Source organism: Papaver somniferum, chromosome 7, assembly GCF_003573695.1.
Source record: "Papaver somniferum cultivar HN1 chromosome 7, ASM357369v1, whole genome shotgun sequence".
NCBI lineage: Eukaryota > Viridiplantae > Streptophyta > Magnoliopsida > Ranunculales > Papaveraceae > Papaver > Papaver somniferum.
In genome coordinates this window covers 90006027-90023176 of record NC_039364.1, presented here as the reverse complement: position 1 = coordinate 90023176, position 17150 = coordinate 90006027, and positions in this window count along the sequence as shown.

The following is a 17150-nucleotide window of genomic DNA, read 5'->3' as shown; positions in this document are numbered from 1 at the left end:
AACAACAAGATCAAATCACACAACTACGGGAAAGTAGTATCGGTCTGGCTTCACAATCCCGATGAAGTCTTTAAGTCGTTAACCTGGTTTAGAAGAAGAAACCAAGGTTAAAGGAGAATCGACTCTATCGTAGCACAACTAGTATCACACAGAAGGTGTGGGGATTAGGTTTCCCAGTTGCTAGAGTTCTCCCTTATATAGTCTTTCAAATCAGGGTTTGCAATCAATGTTAGCTTGGTAACAAAGCATTCAATATTCACCGTTAGATTAAAACCTTATTTAGATTCAAGCTAATATCTTTCAACCGTTAGATCAAAAACTAGCTTGTTACACACAAATGAAATGCACGTTTCTAGGCTTGTGCAACCGTACCCAAACTTGTACATTTGTTGGTTCAACAATAGTCAACCAAATGGTTAGCCATATGATCAATTTCATATCAACCATATTCTTCTTCACCATAACTAGTTCAAGTGACTCAAATGAACTAGTTAGATAGTTGTTCAATTGCAAGGAAATCTTATGTAACTAGACAAGACACAATCGAAGCAAAAACTATTTGATTCACTCGAATCGGTTCATGAACTATATAGCCACGGTTTGCAATTTGCATTCCTTAGTTTATATAAGAATAAGTTCACAAACATCGTTTTTAGATATAACCTACTCAAGTTCGCGGACTGGGTTCGCGGACTTAAGTTCCCGGACGGAGTTCCCAAACTCCAGCAGAAATTCTCGGGACAAGAAATTCTGCCAATTCGCGGACTGATTTCGCGGACTTGGCTCACACCACCATGCCGGTTCTCTTGATCAACAAAGTTCGCAAACTTCGGTTCAAGGAATAAGGACTTATACATATATGTGTTTCCACAACAATGCTTATATCCTCCAATGGTTATATAATCTAAACTCTCATTTCAATCATTGGAACATTCTTAGAGGACGTTGATATTCTATAGTTGTTATTCACAAACTATTTTTCGTCAAAGTAAGCAATTTCCAAAGTGATTGAAACTTGTCATGACTTTCGTCACTAGGTAAAGATGAACTTGGTTAAAGCGAAAGCTTACCAACACATATTTCGAGAAATAGATAGGCGAGATAAACTCGGCTCGAAATAGCAAATGTGTATAATCTAAGTATATAGTTGTCTCAAGATAGGAGATAAATAAACTTTTGAGTGATAGATAAGTTCAAGTCTCCACATACCTTTTAGTCGATGAAGATCCACCGGTTCCTTGAGTAGTCATTCGTCTTGTATGATGATTGCCATGGAGTTCTTGAGCTCAACTACATTTTTTATCCTAGTCTGAGACCTTATCTATAGTAGACTAGAAATAAAGACTTATAGTTTTGATCACTAACATTGACAAACATGCTTGAGATAGGAACGCATGCGAGTTCGACCGAGCAATGCTCTAACAATCTCCCCTTTTGTCAATTTTAGTGACAAAACTATCAATACATATGGAATACAAAAAATAAATAAATTAACTTTTGTAGCTCCTATTCCATATGCCTAATCTTCAAAATTGCTTGAAATCTTCGTCACTTCCAAGTACTCCAATGATCCCAAAGGTTGTAAGTTCAGTATCATCGTTGTTGTAAATCCATAGCTATAACAACGAGAAAACAAGAGTTCTCAATCATTGTTATACAGTGTCATAGTATCATTACACATCGTCAAAGTTCAATTGTATCACAACTTCAACAACAATACTATGGTGATATGTATCACTCCCCTTTAGTCAATACTCCATCTCACATGGAAACCACTCCCCCTTACATAATGATCCGAAAACCATATGTATTTGTAGTGTGAACTTGTTGATGGTGGATTTTCATTTAAGGTTAAAATTGTAAAAGCCAAAACTATGCGCTAACATCCTGCAAAGGATAAAGCCACTGATAAAGTGGAGAATACTTCTTCACTATAAACTTATAGCATTACCAATTAATGCATGACCAACCTTGTATTTCCTGTACTACTCCATTCTCATTATTGGTGCAGCATGACGACTGGGTGATCGCTCTCAGCAGAGCAGCACGAATCTCCAAGCATTAAATAAGGAGGCATGTACGAAATACCTGTACAGGCTACAACTCTCGTAGTGTTATACTAGCCCGATCGAGCATCTGGACTGTCCGTATCAGTCTCATAAACGATCACGACCATCCAACTTCACCAGCATGATTGGATGGGTTAGATCGGATCCATAACCCCCAGAAAGGTATTGGAGTATTCACCACCGACCCAATGTGGGCCCCGCATGGTCGGCCTCCCCAAAACGGTTCCATGGCTTGCCAAATCGTCCAGCCAAAGCATCACGGACGTGAAACCCTAATTTAGGGTCTGCGGCACATTACATGTGTCGCAAAGCAGTCTCAACCATCCATCTCCGCAGGCATAGATGGAGGGTGTAGATGTAGATTCAAAGGTCCCAAAGCATGTCAACACAATCACCGTGGGCCAGCCTACACACATGACCGATCGGTCAGGACCAACTATAGTTGATCGTTCCAGTTCGTGCGCCCAAACAAGGCATGACGCACGGACGGTGAAACCCTAATTAGGGTTTGAACATCACGAGCGTCCATTTTCTCCTGCACGAACGAAGGGTCCAGGAATATACTAGGCAGGTCCAGTGCGCATCAACATGATCACCGTGGGCCTATCTATCTCCACACCCGATCGGCCAAATCATATCATGCCTGGTTGCCTCGATTTGCATGCCCAAACTAGGCGTGATCACACCTCCCAATTGTAAACTAATCTCGACCACTCAACTTTGCCGGAAAATTTGAGTGGCTTAGATCACGTTTCTATGGGACAATGAAATATAGGCGAGTACGCCAGCCCGTCATCTGCACACCAGACTAATCGTCCAAGACCGACCAGGCTTGGTCGCCTCGAAACGCGCGCCCAAAGTTGGCATGACGCGCGGCCTTTGCGGCACAAAATCTCTGTCACAAATCAATCCTAGCCGCTCCTCTTTGTCGGACAAATTGAGCGATCTAGATTACACTTTCAAGAGACAATGAGGTATGGACATGTACACCGGCATGTCGTCTACACGCATGCCCAATCGGCCTTGCTAAAATCGTTTCCCAAGCTTGGATTCTACCAAGTTGAAGAGTAATGCTTGGGCACCTCTTCATAAACCCTAATTCCACTAACGGTCGCAGATGAGTGTCTCAAAGATCATCTCGTCCGTTCAACTTCACCTGCTTGGTTATACAACCCTGGTCAGGAGTTAACTGGTCAATGAGGTGTCGTGGTGATTACCATCCGTCACTCTACCACACCAAGTGATCGGCCAATTCAGGACTTACCTGTACAGCCTCAAACGATCACTTGAAGATGGCTAGACATGCATCTATTTTAAGATGCTTAATCGTGATTTACTCCATTAAGCCTTAAAACAGCGATGCTTCACTCATGCTAAATATATTCGATGCATTACATGCATAGGATTCACACGATATTTCATAAATATCGACATTCTAAATAATTTAGTTATTTAATCTAGCATTACATGCTACTTTCTGTGGGTCCCAAGATCCACATACTCGAGACATCAATCAGATCACAAACTGGGGGATACATACTAGGGTATTAGTCTGGCGGTTTACAGCTTGCAGCGCACAACACACCATCACAAGAACGTGTCAGGAAGTTATGGACGGTTAGTGATGATGAGAGAAGTGGGCAAGACTGATCGCATAACACTAACACACGCAACTCCACTACTCCATCACTCTACTTTCTTTACTTCCCATGAGAGACGTGGGTCAGGCTCGATGACTTGTGTAAATAGGTTCTCCTCCCTATTTTCAAACAAGACAAGACAACAGAAGCAAGTGTTGATACAACCATATTCAAACACCGGAACTGATAGCTTACATTCTGCAAGCCAGTTCAGCTTTCTGATACAAGTTGTATATATCCAACACCTTCACAATCTCAACACCTTCTTCGTTTCCCTCCCTAAGATCAACCCATCTCCTTCACTTTGTGACCGAAGCAAGTCTGGAACGGTCATTTCTTGGTTTAGGCCAGAATTGTACAGATTGATTTCTCGAATCACAAGCACTCCCGTGCAGTGCATTTGTTTAGGGTTTAGATTCATTTCTCATCCACACACCCCCAAATTACCAAAACCGGCAGAAATAGTTTTCACCCATAAACAATTGGCAACCACAGTGGGAGATTAATCTCTCGGTTGTAAAATTGAATTCTCAATATTCATTCCAACCTTCTCAATTTTTGGGATAGATCTTGGTTTCGATTCAATCATTAACCTATTCATCTTCTGTTCTCATCTCGGTTTTCATCTCACGATGTATCTTCACCCGCTAGATTCTTCGGAAACCATAAATGATTCAGATATCATGGGAAGTGTGGCTAGAATGTTGGAGGATGTCCTGGCAAATCAAGCTGGTATCGCTAGAAGGAATAGCGAAACCTTCCGCCTTTTGAATGATATAACAACTCAATTACAAGAAAGATCGGCAAGCATTTACCCAGACAATACAAGAAATGCAGAATCCATATCTAAAAGTCATGCCTTTACCAGTGGAGATACAGAGAGAGAGCGCAGCCACAGGGGACTCAAGAAAGACGAACAACATGGTCCAGCTGATGACAGAGACTCGAGACAACTCCATAGAAGAAAAGACTTGTCCGTGATGACACAACGTCTGCGGGATAAAGAAAGGGAGACTGCAGCATACGGAGCCTTGCTGGAAGATTTATATCTCAAGACTCTTGTCGAAGCTCAGAAAACTTCCCGATCCACTACGAACTTTCATCCAAGTGAAGAAATGCTCGAGGAGGGAGAAATCAACCAAAGGACGCGTGAGTGTGGCGGATGGGAGCATTCAACTCATTGACTCAGCAGTGATATTACAATGCCTTCCGCATTCCGTCACCCAGTCAAGCGAGCCGCGGATATGATGACACATGCTGGTCTTCCAACTCCGTCTCCGAAGCGTGCTTCACATCAAAGCCACATAGAGATGTCACAACGTCCACTAGCGCAAGAATAGCTAGACTCAAGGTACCTGCATTTCCCGTTCCCAATGAAAAAGATTTTGGAGATTTTGGAGGCGTGGGTCCGAAACGGAGAGGTGGAGCTGCCTCCTGTATGGCATCCACTGACCGATCAAGAAATAATGGATCCGAGATATTGTCATTATCACCGGTTCCTTCACCACCCTACCAGTAAATGCAATGCCTTGAAACGCATTGTTCGGAAGAAGCTTAATTCAGGAGAGTAGCTTTCCCTCTCTGAAAATTAGTGCGGACGATTTCCTTGGAGAGGTTGCTCGAGAAGATTCAGTTTCGTGCAAATGAGGATCCAAAGACCAAGTAAGTTCTATCAAACAATTTTATGACAAAGATAGTTTTAGAGTTTGCTGGGGACTTGACATCTCACACACAGAGAAAGAGATTCGATGATCAAACACCATGTTTGTTTCCTTTTCACACGATGTTTACAATTTCATGTGACATGTATAATCATTCGTAACCAAGATGCAAATTCCATTTTAGAATAAACTCTTTCGGAAAAATCATTCACAAAACTATCTAAAAAAATAAACCAGTTCAAATTCAACCACATATTAGTTCAAAACCTGAAATCAAATTGTGAAAGGGAATCCCCACAATCACTCAAAAGCATTTAAAGAAAGAACACAAGTAGGAGGCACGAATCCTTCAAGGAAAGTCCTTCAGCAACAACTCATTCTTCTGAGCAAGAGCAGCTTTCATCCTTTGAAGTGCGGCATGTTTCAGCTTCAACTCCTTAGAAAATTTTCAACCTCTTCTTCCTGGCGAGCAATACAGTCTGCAGAAGGAGCTTCGTCTTGCAATTTCTGAAGCTCCTGGATTTCAGAGAATCCTTTGAAGAACCAAGGAGCGTTGAAGTCGTACTGCACAAACACGTCCCGATGGCACTTCCAGTCTTCAATCACCTCCTCAGAAACACTACGACCGGTCGTGACGCTTATCCCGTGAATGGAGAATAAAGCTTCTTGGACGCGATTGACCAATGCAATGCGACTTTTGAGCTTCGTAGTGGTAGCAATGTGGTCATGCTTCTTCCATATCACCGTGTATAACTCCTCGAACTGAGCCGGCACACTGAATCCCCCAACCAACACATGACCTGCATGAGGGGTATCAAAGTGAGGATCGAAGATAGCCCCAGGAACAACATGTTGCCTTGCCAATACTTCATCAGGAACCTTGTCAGCTGCAAGAGGCCTTTCATAAGAAGTCACCATGACTGCCTTATCAATGGAAACCTGCTCAGGAAGATCTGTAAGGGGAACTGCCTCAGCATTAGCAGATGTTGCCTCTCCTGCATCCCTCTGGATGTCCACTTCACTCTGAATGTTGATTTCCGTCACGACCTCGTATACAAGCTCACTAAGGTTACCACTTGGGGAGGCATTCCGTTCAGTCGAGCTTGCACCATCTTTGTCATTATCTTGAAGAAGACAAATATCGCCAGACCTCTCGTTATGACTACGAGCCAGTCTTGCGAAAGCATTTTCTTTCGAGATTCCCTGATCGCCAACAAAGGATTACCTTTAGTGAAAGTTGCTCAGGAAGAACGAAACCAAGGGATCAAACAGAAAGAAATTTAAAATACCTGCATATTGGAGGAATTGAGGATCACCGAACCACATGCCTGCTTCTTAGACCTCACTCCTGCTTGGGGACTGCAGTCATCAGCTCTGGTTCGTTTACCTGGGAGTGGTTTCAACCGAAAATGCTCCTTCAAAACGTTAGAAGATGGTTCACCGAGGGAATCTGTCACAACCTCCTTCGAGAATTTCTGAAAGGTTAACAATTTCTCCCTCCAAAATTCCTTATACCTATCGGTTACCGCTGGTTTTCTTCCAATAGGCCAGAAAGGAAGACTCTGCACTGACGAAAATGTGTCAGCATTAAGAATGTCTGGGAAAAGTTCTTTAAGAGCCTTCAACGGACGAAGAAATGGAACACCCTGGCCAAATCCCATTTGCCGAGCAGCCCTGTCAATATTGTACGCAGTCACAGTACATTCTTCGTCAAATAAAGACGGGACATATCCCGGAGTGCAGCTTCGCAAGTAAATGAGTTCTCCTAGACTTGCGGTTTCAGCATCAGTACGCAACACGGCATCAGAAACAGTAGCAAAAGTCTTTGGCTGAACAATGGAAGGGTGGGTCGACACCCATGGATGAAAATCTATGGATGACACATTGTAGAAGACATCCATGAGCTTCACACCGGTTTTAGGACGTCTCTTCTGCCAACGGAGTATTCTCGAACCACCATACAAACTGCTGAGTGAAGTTGCGGGAACATGAGCATAGCTTTTGAAATGTTCCCATAAAAACGCCTGAAGAAAAGCAATGTGGATATGCGACTCCACCTTCTTATACCCATTGTAAGCATACATGTTCGTCGCTAAGGAATCCAGATGAGAATACAGTGATCCAAGAAACAAGGCACCTAGGGGAAGGACCTCACTTTTTGCCAGCCTTATAGCAAACATAACAAGGTCGCCTCTTATGGTCTTTCTTCTAGAACCATCGTCGAATATGTCTCTGGATAACCACAAAGACAGGAATGCAATCACGCTGAGCTCGTCTTCCAACTCCTGACCGGGTTTCGGGTCTGCAGGAGACCATTCTGACACCCACCAAATGTAAAAGCATTTCATGTCTTTCTTCTCCTTCTCCAGATCATCGAATTCTCCCACCTTTCAAAGTATAGCATTATAAGACCGACGTTCTGCATCAGTAAGTTTGTAAGAAGCTTCCAGCAACAGGCAGGTTCATCAATGCAGCCACACTTTCCAGAGAGATGGTCATCTCTCCCCATCTGCATATAGATGTATGAGTAGAAGGACGCCACCGAGAAATAAAATTGATCAAGCATGCAGCATCTTTCTTAATCTGAAGAGTGGCGGACTCCATGACCGCATCAAGGATTTGCGCCTTAACTAAATTAGACTTAATCTTTTTATTACTCAGCATGCGTATCATCCATCCTTCGTAAGAGCCCAGCGGAGTGTGACAAATCTTGAAGTCAATAGGTGAAGGCGGATATTCATTTCTCCGAGGACAGAACCTCATCACAAGTTATGAAGAAGTGGATGGATCAGCTTCCATATTTTCTGAACCAGAGAGCAGGACTATCTTGTGACTAGGATGTTTCCTAATTTTCGGAAAAGGCACAGTGAACAACTCATCATCTATGTTCGGCATATCTTTGAAGTTGTTAACACTCCCTGACTTGGCACCAGCATTATCTTCAGAAGGCATTTCAACAGGAGTCTTTTTTTTCATCCTACAAAAGACGAGAGAGTCAGTGCTTATATAAAAACGCATGAGATGTGTAGTCACACACGACAGAACACACATTCACGTTGGAGTACACAAGGCTGGTATTGGGCCCAAACACCGGTATTGAGCCACGTCAACAAATGAAACCGTTGGTCAATTCTACAAAGCCAGGAATACCCCCAAATGAGGTTGATATCACGTAGTCGAGCAGGTATCGGGCCACGCAAGAAAGATCAATATCATGTTAATAGGCTGGTATTGGGTCATGTCAAATCTGTATTAGTCAGGGCCGGTCAAGGTCACCAGTATGGTATTGGGCCACGTCAGCAAAGGACGAAGTCACAAGGTTGGTATTGCTCAAGTTTCAAGTCCGGTATTGATTAAGTCACAAAGGCCGGTATTAATCAGGAAATGAGGCCTATATAATATAATAGGTGCAAGATAGGTTTTCAGTCCAAGCACATCGTCCACGTTCAATCGAGCGCATATGGTAGGTCCGCACTCATTCGCACACATCATAACACGGTTTCACTTTGTTCATGGGGGTCGTGTCTACGAAATTCAAGGGAAAGGTTTTTCAAGCCATAACCTAAAAGCTAGGATTTGCATGCAACAATGGAAGAAAAAGAAGCAAAAACAATATATTCATGGATTCACGACTCATTAAGCAATCCTAGCAAATATTGGCGGTTTTTGCTATCAATTTCGGTGGAAGAACTAATCATGATATATCTTTCCAAAGGGTTTTTACCTAGGAAATTAGGGTTTTTCCTATAAAAAAAAACGGGAAACTTACCTTGCTGAGGAAGGACGGCGGCGGCGATGACGGCAAGCTCCGTCGGCAACGTTGGCAGTGGCGTGAAGATCAAGGACGGGAGCTGGACACAACAAAAAACATCGTGAGAAAAGAAAAAATGGGTCGGTCCCTTTTATAGACAAAAATTTGGAAGAATCCCAATAGAAAAAGGATTCCTCTTTTTGGATTCTTCTTTTGATTCAAACACCCAAGGAAGGAAACCGGTCCCACCAAAGGATTCTATGCTTGCACGGCGGTGTTTACATGAACAATTACTAGCGGTCGGTCAAAATTCTTCCGGGTAAACTTCTTTTATCATGTATTTCTCACATATGTATGTCACCATCTCATGCCTACCCCACAATAGTGTAACCATTATGTGCTAGGCAGGGGGATTAATATTGATGGTGGATTTTTATTTAAGGCTAAAATTGTAAAAGCCAAAACTATGCGCTAACATCCTGCAAAGGATAAAGCCACTGATAAAGTGGAGAATACTTCTTCACTATAAACTTATAGCATTACCAATTAATGCATGACCAGCCTTGTATTTCCTGTACTACTCCATTCTCATTATTGGCGCGGCATGACGACTGGGTGATCGCTCGCAGCAGAGCAACACGAATCTCCAAGCATTAAATAAGGAGGCATGTACGAAATACCCGTACAGGCTATAACTCTCGGAGTGTTATACTAGCCCGACCGAGCATCTGGACTGTCCGTATCAGTCTCAGAAACGATCACGACCATCCAACTTCACCAGCATGATTGGATGGGTTAGATCGGATCCATAACCCCCAGGAAGGTACTGGAGTATTCACCAGCATGATTGGATGGGTTAGATCGGATCCATAACCCCCAAGAAGGTACTGGAGTATTCACCACCGACCCAATGCGAACCCCGCATGGTCGGCCTCCCCAAAACGGTAGCATGGCTTGCCAAATCGTCCAGCCAAAGAAGCGCGGACGTGAAAGGTGAAACCCTGATTTAGGGTCTGCGGCACATTACATGTGTCGCAAAGCAGTCTCAACCATCCATCTCTGCAGGCATAGATGGAGGGTGTAGATGTAGATTCAAAGGGCCCAAAGCATGTCAACACAATCAGCGTGGGCCAGCCTACACACATGACCGATCGGTCAGGACCAACTATAGTTGATCGTTCCAGTTCGTGCGCCCAAACAAGGCATGACGCACGGACGGTGAAACCCTAATTAGGGTTTGAACATCACGAGCGTCCATTTTCTCCTGCACGAACGAAGGGCCCAGAAATATACTAGGAAGGTCCGGTGCGCATAAACATGATCACCGTGGGCCCATCTATCTCCACACCCGATCGACCAAGGCATATCATGCCTGGTTGCCTCGATTCGCACGCCCGAGCTAGGCGTGATCACACCTCCCAATTGTAAACTGATCTCGACCACTCAACTTTGCCGGGAAAATTGAGTGGCTTAGATCACGTTTCTATGGGACAATGAAATACAGGCGTGTACACCAGCCCGTCGTCTGCACACCAGAATAATCGGCCAAGACCGACCAGGCTCGGTCGCCTCGAAATGCGCGCCCAAAGTTGGCATGACGCGCGGCCTTTGCGGTACAAAATCTATGTCACAAATCAATCCTAGACGCTCCTCTTTACCGGACAAATTGAGCGATCTAGATTACACTTTCACGAGACAATAAGGTATGGACATGTACACCGGCATGTCGTCTACACGCATGCCAATCGGCCTTTCCAAAATCATGTCCCAAGCTTGGATTCGACCAAGCTGAAGAGTGATGCTTGCGCACCTCTTCATAAACCCTAATTCCACAAACGGTCGCAGATGAGTGTCTCAAAGATCATCTCGTCCGTTCAACTTCACCTTCTTGGTTATACAACCCTGGTCAGGAGTTAACTGGTCAATGAGGTGTCGTGGTGATTACCATCTCTCACTCTACCACACCAAGTGATCGGCCAAGTCAGGACTTACCTGTACAACCCCAAACGATCACTTGAAGATGGCTAGACATGCATCTATTTTAAGACGCTTAATCGTGACTTACTCCATTAAGCCTTAAAACAGCGATGCTTCACTCATGCTAAATACATTCGATGCATTACATGCATAGGATTCACACGATATTTCATAAATATCGACTTCTTAAATAACTTAGTTATATCATCTAGCATTACATGCTACTTTCTGTGGGTCCCACGATCCACATACTCGAGACATCAATCATGTCACAAACTAGGGGATACATATTGGGCTATTGGTCTGGCGGTTTACAGCGTGCAGCGCACAACACGCCATCACAAGAACGTGTCAGGAAGTTATGGACGGTTAGTGATGATGGGAGAAGTGGGCAAGACTGATCGTATAACACTAACACACGCAACTCCACTACTCCATCACTCCACTTTCTCCACTTCCCATGAGAGACGTGGGTTAGGCTCAATGACTTGTATAAATAGGTTCTCCTCCCTATTTTCAAACAAGACAATACAACAAAAGCAAGTGTTGATACAACCGTATTCAAACACCGAAACTGATAGCTTACATTCTGCAAGCCAGTTCATCTTTCTGATACAAGTCGTACATAGCCAACACCTTCACAATCTCAACACCTTCTTCGCTTCCCTCCCTAAGATCAACCCCCATCTCCTTCACTTTGTGACCGAAGCAAGTCTGGAACGACCATTTCTTGGTTTAGGCTAGAATTGTACAGATTGATTTCTCGAATCACAAGCACTCCCGTGCAGTGCATTTGTTTAGGGTTTAGACTCATTTCTCATCCACACACCCCAAATTACCAAAACCGGCAGAAATAGTTTTCACCTGTAAACAGAACTACATATTAATTCTCCCCCTTTTTGTCAATAAAATTTCCAAAGGTACAAGAACGGGATCCTAATGAAATTTCCGAAAGAGACATTTCTTGACCAAAATAAAGCAAAAATATATCATTTTATTTAGATGCAATCATAAAGCCGAAGCTAAATGCATTCATCATGGAGTTTGTAAAGATACAAGATAACCCCTATAATATTCCACAGCCGCACTCCCCACAAAGATTTAGCAATTAAGCACAAGTTCAATTAAGAACTCTCCCCCATAAAATGTCATTCCCGAAAGAAAAACAAGAGCGACCTTAATTTCGAAATAAAAGAAGGATTTCTTTGGACATAACAAATCACATACAAGTATGAATTTGAATCCAAAAATATTCAATTAAACTAACCACAAGAGAACCCATGATTAATTTAATCGACAAATGCTCAACATAAGTGAATTTACGGAGACTTAAAAACATACAATTAAATTAATCACAAGAGAACCCATGATTAATCTAATCGAAATACACAATCAAAATAATCACAAAAGTAATCAATTTAATTAGTCATGCTCGGCATAAGAAAACTTACAGAGCAACAACTAAATAATCAAACAAGATGATTAATTTAGTTGAATATGCTCGACATAAAGTACCTCACGGAACAACAACATAGCTAGTCATAAAAATAATCAACTTGGTCGTTCAATGCTAAACATAAGACACTTTACGGAGCCTCACAATAATACATAAAATATGGATCATGGAAGATCAATACTGCGGAATACACAAGGATTCATTCTATTTTCCATCACTATTCACATAACGACATTCAATATACATATTCCTTGCAAACAAAAGATTTTAACCTATCTTCCATCAATAATTGACATAATAGGCTTAACTTTTGTATTTGTCAAAAGTCTATTCATTCTTTTATCAATATATGCATATCAACATACGAAAGACTTTACTTTTGACAAGGTATGGGACAATCATAGTTCACGGACGTAAACACACATATCCCATAACAATATTGCAATATATAAGACCATAAAGATTAAAAACTGCAAAAATCATCTTCCAAACAAGTTTAGAATTTAAACCAATAAATCTAAAAACATGAAGATGAAAACATTGGACATAGCTATGTGTAATCACAATAAAGGCTATTCCAAACTCTAGTTATTCTTCTAATAAAAACAGGAAAATAGAAGATTTACTAGGAAAACAAAGGAGAGAATCAAAGTTCGTTGAGAACCTCATATCTTTCAATGAAACCATCAAAGAAGGTATCACTGATTTCCTTTATTCTCTTGACTGTAGACACACCATGTTCATGAGTTAGAACACTAAATTTGCGTTCAACAACCCGAGCAAGCTGTCTAGCCTTGGCGCAGTCCATGATGAGCTTTTTTTGATTCCGTACCAGAATATTCTAATTAGCAACGATTCTGGCCTGACCATCCAAGAGTTGGTTTATTTGCAGTTGAAGATTTACAAACTCGACCTTTGAATCGTTCTGAACACGAATTAAATCCTTGACAGAATCATCAATCCAGGAGTTGTGGTCCTTTCTTTCAAGCATCCTTTTTAGAACCAGCTCTTGAATTGACTTACGTCCTTGAGCGTCTTCCTCCATATCAAGATGCACAATCTCTTGAGATTTTGCAGAGTTCTCCATATAATTTTTGTTAGGGATGGAGAGACACAATATAGAGTAATATATATGTGTATGTAAACAGAAGAAGGAAACTCTTGTTTTTGGAAACCTTAAGAACTCTCAAGAGGAGGACGCAGACGTTTATGAACTGTTAGCACAAAAACTCGCACAAAAACCAAACTAAAATAATATACAACATACTTGAGCATTTCTCAATAAATTTCCTTGCACTTCTCAAGTTAGAAACAAGGAAAAGAATACCTGGAGTCAGGTGATAGAGTGGAAATTAATCCCACCATGATCATCGAGAAAGGAGTTGTATATATCGTCTGACAGTTTGATCTTCGTGTTCTTCGCCTTTCTTCAGTTGTCTTTCATCCTAGAAGAGTAAGACACGGTGTGTTTATCATATCCGTCAGAAGGCTTTCTCTGGGGACTAAATCTAGGACCTCTTGCAACTGGTTCAAGAGGATCGGAATAGATAGGAATCCATTTTCTAGACTTAGATTTACCAGATACAGTCTTACAAACACAGGGAATGCTTTATCGGCAGCACAAGAATTTATACCACTAGAAATCATTTGAACCTTGTGATGATTTCTAAGAAAAAGATCATATTTATAAGGCTTCTGGTTTTCTGTGGGCATGCGATTTACTGCAGTAATCAACTGACTATTTGTTCTATTGACAGTGGAAAGAACCAAATTATGAAGTTTAGAAATTTGTTTCCTCCTAGTAAAACAATGGATAATATAGTGATTTTTTTCCCGCAGAATGTACAGGTTCGTGGAGAAGCAATAAACAACACCTGTTTTAACTTCATAGCCATATGAGAAGATTGCAAGTTATGTAAACCTTTATTGACACAACCTTCTTCTGTAAGATCCTTCATGTACTGCAATCCATGAAAATTAGTTTGTACAGAAGAATTTCTCCTTAAGACAGAGTTTTCCTTTTCCAAGGATCTACACTGTTCATTGGCTAGAGTAAGGGATGCTTCTAGTTTCTCTTTTTCGACACGAAGACTGTAAAGATATGATGAATGCGTCTCGATCAAACGTTTATCTCTAATTGAGTCTTCCTTAATAATTTCCTCAAGAACACTAATCTTTTCACGCTGTAAAGTAGTCTCTTGGAGAAGTTTATCAATATTCTTAGAGAAGGACTCAATGATGTTATAGAGTTCATGTTCTCGATCAAGAGACTTTTCAATTCATTAATAAGTTGATCACGATCCTGAAAATCAATAATCTCAGCAGAGTTTTTTGAGATTCTGGTGAAATTCATCTCAGCTTTTGCCATAGTGCCCAATGTCTCATCAGAGAGAGATATGTCATCACGAGATGAACCAATCTTCTTACCTCAGGATTCGGAAGAATCAGCTAAGGAGTAATCCTTTGAGGTATTCCCAAGACATTTGGCATAGTTAAAATCTTTAGAAGACATCTTGGTATGCGTATATGTCAGAGATTCTGTCCTCAGACTCAGATTGCCACAAACACAGACTTGTAAGGTCTTTTAAACGTGTTTGCCTGCTCTGATACCAATTGAAAAAGTGGGGGTACAATGACCACACCCAATCTATATAAAAAGTATATCAAAGAGTTTATATCTCAATCTGTCGATTTGATATATACTCAATCAAATAGAAATCTGCGAGTCTTTATCAAATACTAGAGAGATAACTTGGATGGTACCAAAGAACAATATCCAAGTGTCAATCAATTTAAATCAACAACCAAAAGGTCGGATATTCTAATTGATTGAACAACGCACAACCTGTGATATTTAAATTATATAACAAAATATAATGCGGAAAAGAAATAACACAGACACCAGAATTTTGTTAACGAGGAAACTGCAAATGCAGAAAACCCCGGGACCTAGTCCAGATTGAACACACACTGTATTAAGCCGCTACAGACACTAGCCTACTCCAAATTAACTTCGGTCTGGACTGTAGTTGAACCCCAATCAATCTCACACTGATCCAAGGTACAGTTATGCTCCTACGTCTCTGATCCCAGCAGGATACTACGTACTTGATTACCTTAGCTGATCTCACCCACAACTAAGAGTTGTTATGACCCAAAGTCGAAGACTTTAATAAACAAATCTGTATCACACATAAAAGTCTACGGTAATAGATAAATCCTTCTCCCACGAATATACCTACGAGTTTTGTTCCGTCTTTTGATAAATCAAGGTGAACAAGAACCAATTGATAAATCGGACTTATATTCCCGAAGAACATTCTAGTATTATCAATCACCTCACAATAATCCTAATCGACGCAGCGAAAAATGATATTGTGGGATCACAAACGATGAGACAAAGTGTTTGTAATTTCTTCTATATCTTGCCTATCGAAGATATCAATCTCAAGCCAATTATTACAATTGTACTCGTACAATAGAAACAGCAAGATCAGATCACACAACTACGAGAAAGTAGTATCGGTCTGACTTCACAATCCCAATGAAGTCTTTAAGTCGTTAACCTGGTTTAGAAGAAGAAACCAAAGGTTAAAGGAGAATCGACTCTAGCTTAGCACAACTAGTATCACACAGAAGGTATGGGGATTAGGTTTCCCAGTTGCTAGAGTTCTCCCTTATATAGTCTTTCAAATCAGGGTTTGCAATTGTAGTTGCAGGAAATCCTACACTACACCCCTCACAAGATTTCATTAACATTCAACTCATTTTAGATTAACAATCTTAATTTTATTGATCAATCTTTGAACAATCTTACAAGAAAAGATAAAGGAATCAAGAATAAACACTTCTCTAGATTTTCTCTCTCCTATTTACTTGCTTCTCACTCGGAAAAAGATCTCTCTCTTTTCCTTTACAACTGAGCGGCTATTTATAGGGAATTACCTAGTGGATGACAACTAATATGTCATTTATTTTCGAATATGGCTTGCGACATTCTCGCGACCTTACAAATGTTAATCTCGCAGACTCTCTAATTTTCACAAGACCATCACATTTTTCTCATGATTTAGCTGACGTCGTTTATTATTTCGTTTCTGAAGTTATTCTGCGACGCTGCTGTGTTGTGTTGTTAATAATTTCGCTGAGGCATTATTGCTGCGATATTCTGATCCTACATCTTGCCTCTTCTCATATCTTCTCTGCGAAGTAGAGAATGATGTGAGAAATGCCGCATCTGTTCATCTCTTCATATTCTGCATTTATCACACGTATTCTTTCTTCCATCTATTTCTTGACACGTCTTCTGTAACCGTTGCTTTTCAACCGCTCATGTATTTTCGTATTAATAGTGTTTATTTCTTCTCACAAGATACTTCTTACTCTTCTTTCCATTTTCTTTTTACTTTCTCTTCTCTTTTCATTCTCTCATCTCTGCAACTCTATTGTTCTTCCATAAATTCTGTCATTACAACTTTTTCTTCTTTCTTCTTCTTTTAATCTTTTTAATTTATTCTTCATTTCCATACTGTTCCCTCTGTAGATCTTCACATTTCGTAACTTTTTTTCCTTTTTAATTTTTACGAATTAATTTTC